The sequence below is a fragment of the Lynx rufus genome, unplaced genomic scaffold, assembly GCF_022079265.1.
Source record: "Lynx rufus isolate CCGP_SWC_20201006 ecotype Redwood Valley unplaced genomic scaffold, mLynRuf1.p SCAF_7, whole genome shotgun sequence".
Taxonomy (NCBI): domain Eukaryota; kingdom Metazoa; phylum Chordata; class Mammalia; order Carnivora; family Felidae; genus Lynx; species Lynx rufus.
Genome location: NW_025814889.1, coordinates 125,452,034 through 125,459,453, shown reverse-complemented (window position 1 = coordinate 125,459,453; position 7,420 = coordinate 125,452,034). Strand labels below are relative to the sequence as shown.

Here is a 7,420-nt window from a genome sequence, read left to right as displayed (position 1 = left end):
GGTGAGAGAAGAAAGGGATGCTCTTTTATACACAAAGTTAGAGACAGCCTCTCAGCTAAGGTAATATTTGCACAGACTTGAATGAAGTCAGGGTGAAGAACATTCCAGAATTAAAGAACAGAAAGCACAAAGTCCTGGAGACAGAAGAATGCCTGATGTGTCTGAGGAACAGTAAAGAAGTCAGTGAGACCAGAACAGGACGAGGAGGTGAGGTCAAGGGTCCCCAGAGTGCACTGATGAAGGTTCACAGGCTGGGCCGGCATGGCCCATGGCAGGATGGGTAGAGGAGTATGCACATTGCCTCAAGCAGCCTCATGGAATTCCTTCCATGGGAGAGGACACACCAGCAAAGGCCATTATATAATATCCACACGCACAAATGAAGTTACTCCCAGTTCACCATCTGAGGGAAACCTTGAGGACTAGTGGCAACCAGGCTGGTCTGGGAAGTCAGAAAGGCCAGTGACAGAATCCAGGTTCTGTCATGTGCTTGCCATGACATACTTTGTCCCTGGGAAAAGTATGTAACCTCCCCGAGTCTCAGCTTTTTCATCCTAAAATATTATCATACCTACCTCATTTTGCTGTGAGGACTAAGCAAAGTAAGGCATGCAATGCGATTAAAATAGTGTCTGGCAGGGCGCCTGGGTGGCTCAGTTGGTTAAGCGTCCAACTCTTGATCTTGGCTCAGGTCGTGATCTCACAGTTCTTGAGTTCGAGCCCTGCACCAGGCTCTGTGCTGACTGCGTGGAGCCTGCTTGGGATTCTCTCTCCTTCCCTCTCTGTCTGCCCCTCCCCTGCTCACTCCTACGCACACATGTACACGCTCTCTCTCTCTCTCTCTCTCTCTCTCTCAAAATAAACAAATAAACATGAAAAAAATTTAAAACAGTGTCTGTCATATAATAGGTGTTTGTTAAAGTACACCATTTTTATTATCATCATTATTACTGCTATTATTCACTGGTATTTCCTCAGCATGGCAGATGCACTTACCAGGTGACGCTCTTCCCAAGCTAACTACTCAAAACTGAAGAGTTTCCCCAGAAACAAAAACCATTTGCACTTGCAGAAACAGTGGCAATGTCCCTTAGTGAACGTCTGGTGGCTGCAAGAGGCAGCTGAGAAGCTGTCAGCCCTTCATGTGGATGAGTAGAAGACAGCCCACCTGAGCCAGGTGGAGGGGAGAAAGAACAAAGCACCCTCTCTGACAACCTGGGGCACTGCTGCCTGGATTCCACACCTAAAAGCTCTTTCAGGGCCCTGTCTCAGCATCCCAGGAGCAGACTGTTTTCCCTGTGTGTTCTCTGAAGAGCCAATATGACTCATCCAAACTGCACACCTGGGCCTGTGGCTTGGGCCATGGTGGAGGGCAAAGGAGGGGGAGCTGCCATAAGGCCCAGGGTGCATGCAGGAGGCCTTGGTGTAAGAGACCCCGAGACTGCATGACTGCAAAGCTTTCTTGCCTCCCTACGCTGCCTCCATTTGTCTTTCTTAAACCGCATCCAAGGGGTCTGACCTTATGGGGGAAGATGACTGTGCACCTGAAGGACTTGGGGTATCAGGCAGGAGGGATGGGAGGATGGGGCAGGTATAAAGATACAGAGGGATGCGGGAGGGTCACTGTTTGACAACACAGCAGGGCAACATGGAGACAGAAAAAGGCATCTCGTTCTGCTTCCTGGTCCCAGGATCTTCCTTTCTGACTGAAACAGGGCAGAGCCACATATTGTATTGCTGTTGTGCTGTACAGTTTACAAGCACATGCCTCCAGCAGTCTTTCATTAAAACCGTGCAGTGCACCAGACCCCCACGTCAGTGCCCTGGACTCTCCCCAGCCAGGACTCCTGCTTAGCCCTCCCCTGGCGCCAAGCCAGCCCTGACTTCTGTTGGTTTCCTTTTAACACATTTTAATAAATATCTGAGACCCCCTGTGACAAGATGGCACAGGGCTGGCAGCAGGATGCAAAGGTACAGAAAACTGAGCCGCTATGTTCACACCTCTGAGTCCAGCCTCACTCCCCGTAGCTGCACTGGTACCAACACCTGTCCCCGCCCAGCCCCCCGCCATTCAGCAGGCTCCTTATGAGCCTCTGAGTTCAGCCTGAGCGCTGCCACTCACCAACTATGTGACCTCAGGAAGGAAATGTGTTCTCCTAGAGACTGTTTTCTCATCTGCAAAATGGGGATAATCCCTTTGTCCTGCCCACATCAGCATGACTATTATGAATCCTACAGACAACAGTCACAGAAGACTTTGAAGAAATTAAACATAATATAAAATTCAGATGTCAGAAAGGGTTTTAAATCCCCCAGCTGGTATGAATAGCAAGCATGGGAAGCTTTAGGCACAATGGGATGTCTCTCCCAAGGCATCAATGGTGGGGTTCTAGAAGCTCATAGAGTCCTTCTCAGCTTTATTCCAGTGTTAATTAAATTCCTTGGCCACTGGGAAGGGACTAAAAGACCATCCAGAACCAAAGTGAGTAGCCCCAAACACTCACACAACTTCCTTCCTGTCTCTCCTCAAGTGACTTGTTTTTACTGGAACCCAGTTTCCTCTTCCTGTCTGGGAAACTCTGTTTACAAAGACTAGCTCTGTAAAGAAAGCAAAAAAAGAAAGCTCTTTCCACCAAATGGCCTTGGGTTTCACCAGGTTATCCTCCTAACCTGAACCAAAATAGCTCATGATGCATCATGTATGCTTGGGGTGGGACTGGGGTGGGGGAGGTCTTCCCCATATATCTTCACAGGAGAACCCATTCTGCATGTTTGTCTGTAAAAAGCAATCTGTAGAGATGCCTCTGTAGGCAAATGAATTTGGAAAAATATTCATTTTGGGGAAACTCCATCTCCACCACACTTGTTTACAATATCTAAGCTCCCTTGCTAGGCTGTCTTCTAGAGAAGATCTCCTTGTCTCACACTTCAATGCACTCCCCACTGCATCTACTCATCCAAGTCAAATTTTCTTTCACTGTGTACCGCTCCACCCCAAGGTGACAAAGTCCTGGGTGTGTGACCCCAGACACAGCTCTTCAAGCTTGAGTTTCCTGACTTATAATATGGCTAATAATGGCAGTATTAGCCTATGATGACAGAGCTCTTTGTATCTGCCCTCCCGCAAAGAAGCTATGAGGAGGAAGCTCCTACTGTCTTCATTTCACAGATGAAGACACTGAATCACATGATGGTAAGTAATTCACCCAAGGTAACACACCAGGAGTAGAGCCAGAATCAAAATACAGGCACTTTGGCCTATGGTTTTAACCAATATTCTATACTTGTCGACCCAATTCATTGGCATGTTTTGAAGGTCAAAAGAGATAACTGGAAAATGGTAAGTATTTAATAAATATTGCTATATTATTGGATGGAAATACATGTCAAAGCACCTGTTATAGTGTCTGATTCACCACAGGCCTTCAACTTATGTTAGTTCCCTTCCCTTCATCCATCATCTCAAAGCAATGCCCCTGACCATCATCTTCCCTCAGGTAGCCCAGAATGTGCTGTTTGAAGGTTACTCCTCTGAGAGAGTTATAGCACTCAATAAATTTTTCCTCAAAACAGAGTCTTCTGAGTAATTGAATCATTGAGGGGGCGGCAGGGATCTGCCATTTTCTAGCTAGTGCTTTAGCTCAAAGGTTCTCAGCCATGGGCACAAGTGTCATCAGTGCAACACAGAGTTTCTGTGATAGTTTCTAAGAAACCTTGGTTTTTGGTGAGAAAGCATGTTATTTTTCATGATGGAACTCCAGAGTAACAGTCTTATCTTTATCCATTGTCTTCTCTTCTTTCGCTTGATTATCAAGGATAAAGAAAGGAATTATATAATGATAAAGGGCCAGTTCTCTAGGAAGAGATAACAATCCTTAATGTGTATGCACCTAACAACACATGAGGCAAAAATTGATACGGTTGCAAAGAAAAATAGAAGAATCTACTATTACAATTCAGACTTCAACACCCTTCTATAAAAAATAGATTCCAGCAGGCAGAAAATCAGTAAAGATACAGTTGAACTCAACAGTGCCATCAGTTAATCCTCAAGCTCACATGGAACATTCACCAAAATAGACCACACTCTGAGCCATAAAACACACGTTAACAAATGTAGTGAAATAGAAATCATACAATATCTGCCCTCAGACCACAGTGGAATTAAACTAGAAATCAGTAACAAATAGATAGCTAGAAAAATCCCAAAATACCTGGAGATTAAGCAATACACTTCTAAATAACACATGGGGGTCCCAGCTCTTCAGATGAGGGACAGGCATGCTGTGCAGTTGGCCAGGACATTATAGGCTATTGGACCTGTGGATGAGGAGGAGGAGGAGGCAGAGGAGGGCTGTCTTGATTTGGTCCCCATTGAGATGAAGGAAAAGTCTAGTCCTGGTGCTAAGATCCCAGTCACAATTATCACCGGGTATTTAGGTGCTAGGAAGACAATACTTCTGAACTATATTTAGACAGAGTAACATAGTAAAAGATTAATAGTTATTTTAAATAAACTTGACAAAGGAAGTGCAGTGGATAAATCCTTAGCTGTCAGCCAAGGTGGAAAGTCCTACCAAGAAATGTTAGGACTTAGAAACGGTTGGTTCTGCCGTTCAGTAAAGGACGGTGGCCTTACAGCTAATGAGAATTTGATGCAGAAGAAGGGAAATTTTGATTACATACCATTAGAGACCACTGGATTAGCAGATCCTGGTGCTGTGGCTTTTATGTTTGGGGTTGATGCTGAATTACGGATTGATACTTATCTTGCTGAGATCATAACACTTTTGGATTCAAAATATGGATTAAAACATTTAGCAGAAGAAAAACCTGATGGCCTTATCAATGAGACTTCTAGGCAAGCTGCTTTAGCAGATATCGTTATCATTAAAGGAACAGACTTGGTTTCACAAGAGGATTTAAGCAAATTAAGAACAACCATTACATCCATAAACGGAATGGGAAGAATTTTAGAAACACAAAGATCAAGACTTGATCTCTCTAATGTATTAGATCTTCATGCCTTCAGTCTCTGTGGAGTAAGCTTGCAGAAAAAAACTCCACTATGTGCCAATAACACAGTCTCACCCTGATCAGAGCATTGTTATGGTCACATTTAAGTATGAGGAAATGCAAAGGAAGAAAGTCTAAATGTATTTGTTCAGAATCTTCTGTGGGAGAAGAGTGTGAGAAGCAAAGATGGAGGTCATATGACTGGAAGGACTGATATTGATCAAACACAAACCAAAACCAGGGATCGTCTAAAATGTCCATGAGCTCTCTGATTTGGAGGAGACTCCGGTGAACGGGGACAGTGACACTGAGAGTACAAATTGATTGGTTCTTATTGATGGGAATTTAGACAAGGATACCCTTAAATAACTATTTATAGCTACTGTGACTGAAACATAAAAGTGGACAACACATTTCAAAGAAGATCAAGTTGGTCCATAGCACTAGAAACATTCCTTATCAAAAAGATTGGATGATAAAATTGGGAATAATTTCCTACTGCATGTGTTTCAAGCATCTATTCTTTGCATTACTTCTGTTATTAATTCTAGTATATTTTCAAATAGTGCTTATTTTATGGAATACATAAAATATGGTAAATAAGTACTGTAAAATATTTGACATTCATACAACAAAACATAATGTCCTCTGGAAAATACATACATACATACATACATACATACATACATAACACATAGGTCAGAAAAGAAATCTCAAGAGAATTTAAAAATATTTTGAACTAAATAAAAATACAATGTATCAAAATTTGTCAGATGCAAAGAAAGTAGTGCTTAGAAAAATGTTCATAGTACTGAATACATGCATTAGGAAAGAAGAAAGATCTAAAATCAATGATCTAAGCTACCATCTTAGGAAACTAGAAAAAGGAGGAAAAGAAAGATCAGATCCAAACTATGCAGGGTTCAGTTCAGAATTCCACCTGTGTTGGCCTCCCTGAGCTCCATCCTCAACTAAGGAGGTTCCTGGGCTCTGTTTCTGTTCTGCCTCCTCTGTGTAACACCTCCTGGAACTTTTCTCCAGGCAGTAACCTGGGAAGCATTGATTTCTCTTCTCTCAGGGATCACTGTCTTGAGTTGCCAGCTACCCAGTGTCATGTACTACCAGTGTTTCACAGCTTTGTCTGGTCTCTAGTTGTTTAACATGGGAGGATAAATCCAGTGTACCCATTAGTCCATAGTGACCATGCTATTTCAAAGCTCCCTTCTCACTTTCTCTGTCACACAGTTAGCAGTTGGGTTGGCCTCACTACAAACAGACTAATTTCTGTGTGAGAATCACAGTTATGAACCACACAGGGACCCAAATGTTTCGCATGGTTGGTTTCTTAGGGACCACCAACAATTCACATTTCGCATGTGTGTGGACACGTGTGGCATGGTGGCAAGCTGCAGCCTTGCCTTCTAGGTAGCAAGGCAGCCTAAACAGCTAGAGGTTGCAAAATATTTTCAGGTTCTGGCCCACGGTGATCACAGCATATATATTTAGCCCTTGCGTCTATTACATCAGTGGCTCCATGAGTATGTGTGTGCTTGCACACACACGTGCACGCGTGTGCATAGGTGTGGGGGTGTGCACATGCGCGTATGTGCATGTTGGGACTTCAAGGTGGATGGTAGGAAGTCGATGCAAAAATTTCCACATCTTACTATTTTGTAACCTACTTTGTGCTATGTGCCACACTTGAAATACATTATGACTTTTAATCTTCACAATTACCTTGAAAAACAAATGCAACTCTTATGCTCATTTTATAGAACTTGAATTCAATGACAGGTTCCCCAAGGTCATGCAGTGGATCTGTGATGAAGCCAAATGTTGAGCACACAGTCATCTCTCTTCAAAGCCTTGTGTACTTTATCACCATGCTCTCCTAGCTTTTAATTTTTCACTTCCTGTACTGCCTAGAAAGATGGTCAACACATGGCTGGGCCTTAATAAATACTTTTGCATTTACTGAATCTTAAGGTATATTACTTTCAAAACTATTTTTAACGTACTTGCTGTGTCCTCAGTACTTAACTCAATCACAGTGCCTAGCACACAGTAAATGTTTAATAAATAACTTTTGTTTCAATAAACAATATTACATCTAAATAGGACATAGTTCCACGGAGTGTGACAACTCATGTTTAATGATAGATGGCATTTTTTAGCCCTACTTGCAAGCACTATTTTCCCATTTTAATATAATTTGCTTTTTTGATTTTATAAAGAAAGATAAAGCATCGCTAGCAGAAAAGAATACTTCCTGTGACCAATTCTTTCTTTTGTAACCATAAAAGTCTAATTACTCGGCCCAAGAGGCACTAAGTTCAGTACTATCTATTTCCTTCTTGCATAGACAAGTTGTATAACAATTTTGAGAGAACAAACATCCTCGTGA

General features: G+C 42.6%; 1 pseudogene; it reads left to right on the top strand.

Annotated features, from left to right (window-relative positions):
• Nucleotides 1-4,247: 4,247 nt before the first annotated feature.
• On the top strand, nucleotides 4,248-5,457 carry LOC124502177 (COBW domain-containing protein 3-like; annotated as a pseudogene).
• The last annotated feature ends 1,963 nt before the right edge of the window (nucleotides 5,458-7,420 follow it).